The sequence below is a fragment of the Phaethon lepturus genome, unplaced genomic scaffold (assembly GCF_000687285.1).
Source record: "Phaethon lepturus isolate BGI_N335 unplaced genomic scaffold, ASM68728v1 scaffold24117, whole genome shotgun sequence".
Taxonomy (NCBI): domain Eukaryota; kingdom Metazoa; phylum Chordata; class Aves; order Phaethontiformes; family Phaethontidae; genus Phaethon; species Phaethon lepturus.
In genome coordinates this window covers 48,615-54,950 of record NW_010554374.1, presented here as the reverse complement: position 1 = coordinate 54,950, position 6,336 = coordinate 48,615, and the positions used below count along the sequence as shown (strand labels likewise).

Sequence of the window (6,336 nt, the reverse complement as noted above, 5' to 3'; positions counted from 1 at the left end):
CTGATTAGCATTAGCCCCCAAATCCACTTGATCTCGTTCTGTTTAAACTCACATCTGCCTTCCTCCCCCCCACCCCCCCAAAACGTGCCATCAGTGCGGTTAACACTACCGACGGGGGGAGGGCGTGCCCGGGATGGGGTTCAGGTGGGGGCTTTACCCCCCGTCTCGCCCAGGCGGTCGCGCCCTCGGCGGGGGCTTTGCGCTCGTTTTTCCCCTTTGAGGAAGATCGTCTCTCTTTAATTTCAGGTCTCAGCCTAGTTTCAGCCTCCTGTTTACATAAGGACTTAAAAATAGCGGAATTGTTCCGGGAAAGCCTTTATCTGAGCAGCGCTGCGTCCCCATCCTAAAATCTCTGCCCAATTGTCTCCCATCTTCAGGGATTTGGGAGGGCTTTTGTCTTTTAGACATTGATCTAAATGGTTGGTTGTGTATCTTAAGCGCCCGTGTAGCTCCTGAAGGCACGGTTGGGTGTTACCAAATTGAATAAAACAGAAATGAATAGTGAATGAATCAAGCAGAACCCCAGATCGACCTAGAGGAATGATTGCCCTCGCTTAAAGACAAATAGAAGGGGAAATTATAGACTGGACATACATATAAATAAGTGAGCCTGGTGCCTCAAAACTTGGCAACGTGGATGAACATCGCAGGGACTATTCAAACGCTGCTGGAACACTATGTAAATCACTGGCTGCCTAATCATGTTAAACGTAATTGATGCTCAATTGTTTTAAAGTGTCAGTAATAAAATACATATTCTCTATACTTAAATAACTGATTGAAATATTTGTCAAAGCTTCAACGTAGTTTTTGATGTGGTTAGCTTTTACATCGAGCTGAAGTTTACGTCAGCTGAGAATAAAACACAGTATAATGCAGCTGAGGTGCATTTAAACAGCCTTATTTTTTGGTAGCAGAGAAAGGATTTAAAAATTAATCTAAATATCGTAAATATTCCTTGAATGCTGTTTGTTTATACTTCATGGTAGAAATAATACCATGCTGCAGTTTTGGAAAATTGCTTTTGAGAATCATCAACAAATTGTATGGAAATTTTTGTCAGTGCTGTTTCATTGTGTGTACCGTTAGTCTGCACAGGGCTGTTCTGGGGCTGTGGATCCAGACTTGAATCAGATTTTACCTCAATCTTCACCCGTCACTTTCCTTCACATTAAGGAATATCGATTTTGTTTGATCCCATCCTGTTAAACAAAATGTTTTCCCTGTTTGTATTTCAGGGCAGTACAAAGTCAGCGTTATTTTATGTGCCTCAGTAGAGTTTCCTATTTGATTTGTCCCTTGAAGCAATCGTAAATGCTTTTTGGGGGCCCAAACTTACCTTCATGTCACACACATATGTCTCCACAGGAAGAATTTCGTGACAGGGGTTTGTTAACAAATTTATTCCATTAAAAGTGAGTTGTAGCTATTGAACGTTTTTAGTTCAAGGCTAAATCTCCGTCACTGTCTGTGAAAGGTCAGCTGTGTGATGCCAGCTGCTTGGGGCTTTTTTGTAATGTCAGTCTTTCAAGCAAACTGCTATCTGGAAGCCAAAGACCAGTGTAGTATATATATAGTGTACCAGCTAGTGTATCCTAGCTGTTGATTGGTGATTTTAGGCCTTAAATACCGTTTTTTTTAACTGCATTTACAAAAAAGCCGTAGAATTAGCATCATTGCAGACAAGTCAAACCTCTTTTTTCTGATCAGCATTTTACACAAATGTCTGATCACGGAGAATTCATCAGTCAGATGTTTAGCTTTTGAAGCACTTCTGTAGGTTAACAGGAAAGCTGAAAGCCTCTTTTTTTTTTTTTTTTTTTTTTTTCCCCCCCCCCCCCCTCTCCGTATTGTTTCTTAAATGTGTAGCCAGGCACTTCAGGAAGTCAGGGGAAATGAGTCCTCTTCTCAGAGAAATTCAATAGTTGATCTCTGCTGGGAATGCCAAGAGAGATGGCAATCACAGCAAGGACGTTTATTCCCAGTGAGCTGGATAAAGAGTGCTGATTGACTTGGGCGGGGAGGAAATAAAAATTGAGCCGACATGGGAGAACAGTTGGGACAGGGGTCCCAACAGGGGACTTGGGTAGCTGTTGAGCCAAAACCCTGAAGGTGAAAGAACCTGTTAGTGGTCCTGTGGGAAGCTCAGTCCTTTTATTTTCCCCTTCTTGCTTTCTGCACCATCTGTGTGCAGGCCAGATTCCTTTGCAACTCGTGGAGTGTTGTGCTGGTGCCTGACAATCTGCTTCTGACTTGTCTGCAGTCCCATCGATCAGGAGCCGTCAGGCCCAGGAGCTGCGAGCCGTCTTCTGACGCCAGGAATAGTTCCTTTCCTGGGAGATTTTTGCATTCTCCCAGGTGAACCAGTGTCTGCTCATGTCTGCCTATCTGCAAGGGCAACAGCAGCAGTGCAGACCCCAGGTTCAAGAATTTCCCCATGAAATCTGCTTTGATATCTGGCTTCCTAATGTGCTTGGCCATCTGATGAGTTGCCTACTCTTGGCTGAGAATAGCTCATATACACTAGCTTTTCTGCTGGAATTGAATATCAGAATTGGATTTTCATTGTTTCTCAGCAAATGTTTTCTAATCTTTAAAAACGTGACTTGTACGACATTTGGTTCATCTGGGAGAAGATAGTGTGTATGAAAATGATAATCGGCACTCTGACAAGTTGATTAAATTGTTATAGGTAAAAGAGTGAAATAGATAACAGTGAAACTGTGATTTAAATGTAAAATCAAATACTGAAATTATCTAATTTCCAGTAAAGGTAAATTTAAAAGTGAAAACTGATAGCACCTTTGGTGTGCGTGCAGCACCTGATACATTTGAACTTTGGGCGGTGCTGTAATTCAGACAGTGGTAGTGTTGAGATGGAAGATATTTGTGAGAAATCTATTTGAACTTTATTTTGACGTGCCAGACCTGTAGAGTTCATATTTTGCCGCCTATTTTTCTGAGGCGGGATGAAGAAAACTAGTGTGAACTCTTCTACTTATATCTTTTGTTATTAGGAATATCTTTTGTTGTTAGGTATCATATTGCAGGTCTTAGCGCTGTTACAAATTATTAGTGGGCAGGAAAGTAAGAATACAAAAGTAAACTTTTAAGTATTGCATATCTTGCTCATATTTGTGTGTATTTTGGTTAAGGTTGTATGTCTTGCCTACCAAGACTCTCACTCCTCAAGAGAAATCACTGAGTCCTCTGCAGTGGTGCAGGCGCGTTCTGGATCATCCCAGTCCTGAGATAGAGGCTGCAAAACGTTCCCTATGCTTTAGATTGGAACAAGGTAATCTTACTTAAATTTCTGTACTACTTTCTTTGAGTCTGGCATTTCACTGGTGTTTGGTATTTTTCACAATTTAGCAAGCTTTACAAATGGCAGACACACTTTTTTTTGCTGTGTGTACGCAAGATTTCCTCCACTACATAAATGCTAACAATTGTTTGATTTTTTTTTTCTGATCATGCATTTTTTAAAGTGTTCTTCTCCTTTGTTATCCTTTTCTTCATCTGCATAACTTGTATCTCTTAAACTTGGCAGTTTTCATCCACTGCTTAAAATAGAGGACCTCTTGGCAAGAAGACTTTGATGCTAACTTTACTATTGGTGTCTGTATTGAGATTTGAAAAAGAGTGCTTTTGGTTTTTTGTAGAGACAAAATAATCAGTGCTATAAATTTTTAAAGGCATATTTGACCACATCTAATGTAGTATCAGGACTTTGCTAAGTCTAGGACAGACCAAGAAGAACTGTAACTTGACTGCTAACACTGCTTTGTTGGGCTCTCAGTGGTCTCAAGTACTGGGATCAATCTGATGGCTGTTCGGTGCCAGTGAATTTGTAGACTTATATCTGGGTGTGCTGGATTTTGTTCTAAATAAATACCAGCCAGCATTATTTTCACTTTTTTACTATCTAGGGTCTCATTGTGATTGTAATAAGTGTTGTTGAGGAACGTGATTAAGGTAGGATATTATCTTAAGGTTTATAGCTCACTAGGAAAGAAGCAAATGAACAATAGAGGAGGATGACAGGAGAAGGAAATAAAGCTAATAACATTACGAGCATATGGTTGTATAAGCTAACTACAGCCACCATTAAGAGAGATTGAGCACATTCTGAAATGCTTTGGAGGATATGGGTAGCTGTGGATTAGTCTTATCCAAAATCAGGCATTTAACTGAATCAGTCTCTGAAGGCATCGTGTCTCTTTGCATTGACTATAAAAGATTCTACAATGGTTATTGTAGCAACAATGCAGTTGAGCTCATTTGCCTAAAGCTAGGTGGACCCAATGGTGGTTCCTATGTTGGTGATCTTCCCACCTAGCTTTAGGATGGAATTTGGCTCATGATTTGGACACCTGAGTTTAGGTATCTGTAGTGTGAGCTGGGTGTCCGTGCTTGGCAGTCAATGGGAGTTTTGTCCATAGAGTCAGAGGAATCAGAGGAGCTGCTCAGGTGCTGAGGTGTAGGTGTTGGCCTTAGGATGAAGTCAGTAGCTCTCTCGAGTTCACTGGCAGTAATGGGTGCTTGGCACTCAACTCCCATCCGGTCACTTGAAGGTACATCTATGTGGTGTAGGGTCTCCCAGCCTGGCACTGAATCTCAGTGCAGAGGCTCCATTCAGGTTGTTCCACGTAGTGCCATTCGAGATGTCCTTGGTTACCCTGGCTGACCTCCAGCTTTCACTCAGGACAGATTACAGACCTTCCATAGGTCCTGTGCCCTATATGCCATTCCTTTGATGATGTCTTGGCCTCCCAGGGGCCTCTCAGATGGGCCAGTGCACCTTGGTACGAGTGCCAGAGGAATGTGTGACCTATTTTTCATTTACAAGCTATCATTTAAATTTAATAGGCAATAAAGACATTAGAAAGGCAAATTTATTGTTTCAAATTTAAATCACTCTGTGGTTATCAGTTCAATCTCCCTCTGTGCGGAGGTCACAGTGAGTGACATTAATCACACAGAGTTACGTTGACTGTGAGTTGCTTTGATCCATGTGTTCTAGTTGTGGTGATGGGTTCATGAATTTCCTGGGCTCTGTAGAAAGTTTCTGAGAAATTACATGCCATGTATAAAACCCATTATGGGAGCAGTTCAAGGACAGAATGGACTTGTGTTTCTACTGGAGCAATTCTATGCTAAAATTGCTTTAATTAAAAATTCAGTTAGACTTGATTAACTCTCGTATTTCTAGAGATTTTATCACCTATACCTTTACAAATAATATGTAATAAGCAAATGTCGTATTCCATACCCTATCTTTGTAGAAGTTGGTTTCACAATATTTGTTTCTTCTTTGGTTTTGAAACCATGTGTGAGATTTTAGTAAGAATCTAATAAGTCTATTCTAAAGTACAACAAACTTTCTGTAATCTGACTTTTCTGCGTTTTGTTTTGCAGTCCACTCTATCAGTAAGCATATGTGTATAAATGTGTATACATAATTTTATCCTAATTTTAAAAGTGACTCAGTAAGAACGGCACTCTTCTTTTCTGGTACTAAAGTTTCAGACTTTGAACTTGTAAGTTGAACAGCATTTTCCCCCTTTAGCCATATGCCTTGAAAGGGCATTTTAGAGGGATTTTGAAATCTAGGCCTGCCTTTTCTGTTTGGCAGTGAGTGAACGGTAACGCTGATGTACTTCAGAATTATTAAATGTGTAGACAAAAAATGTTTATAATGTACCAATCTGATTTCTGAAATGGCTTCTATGTAGAATTCACTTAGTAATTTTGTCCATGGTGCATTAGCCAAAAATTAGTCCAGTTTAGATTGTCATAGCTTTTTAGGCACTATAGTATGCATAGAAATAAAAAGCAGTAAAAATTGTTTTTTTGACTGCAAAGTCAGCATATCTGAATGAATGCACACGGAGAGAAAGGACTATGAGCCAAAAGTAGTAAAATTTCGCCAGGCTCTTTTTCTGGCTTTTTAACTTATTTCTGCTCTCTTCTATTTCCTGCTCACATAATTTTTCTTTTCATAAAAGTATTCATTTGTTGTCTGAAATATCCCAACATTAGGATAGCTCAGAACAAGGATGAAGGTCTTGTAAGAGACTTTGGCCAAAGCAATCCTAGGCAATGAAATAATACAATGACTACTTGGTCTTTCAGGCTGGAGAATCACTCAAATGATGCTAGTTTATGTTTCACTCTGTGCCCACCAGCCTGTTTCTTTACTACTGAAAATGACTGCGTTAAGTATTTCGTGGTGGAAGTAAGATTTCCTCTTGGCATAAGTCTTTAAGGGTATAAGCACAGTGATGGTCTCCTACGGGTAGTTCTTCTGTGAACCACTGTGAGAACTTGGACAAG

General features: G+C 40.2%; 1 protein-coding gene across 2 annotated transcripts in view; it reads left to right on the top strand.

Moving 5' to 3' along the window:
• The first annotated feature begins 3,153 nt into the window (after nucleotides 1-3,153).
• Nucleotides 3,154-6,336, top strand: part of SLAIN1 (SLAIN motif family, member 1) — a 49,057-nt gene continuing 45,874 nt past the window's right edge. The window contains exon 1 of one of the 2 annotated variants that reach the window (XM_010291848.1): nucleotides 3,154-3,295. The gene's annotated coding sequence lies outside the window, so the exon portion shown is untranslated. The remainder of the gene's footprint in view (nucleotides 3,296-6,336) is intronic. The other variant, XM_010291850.1, reaches the window with a different exon arrangement.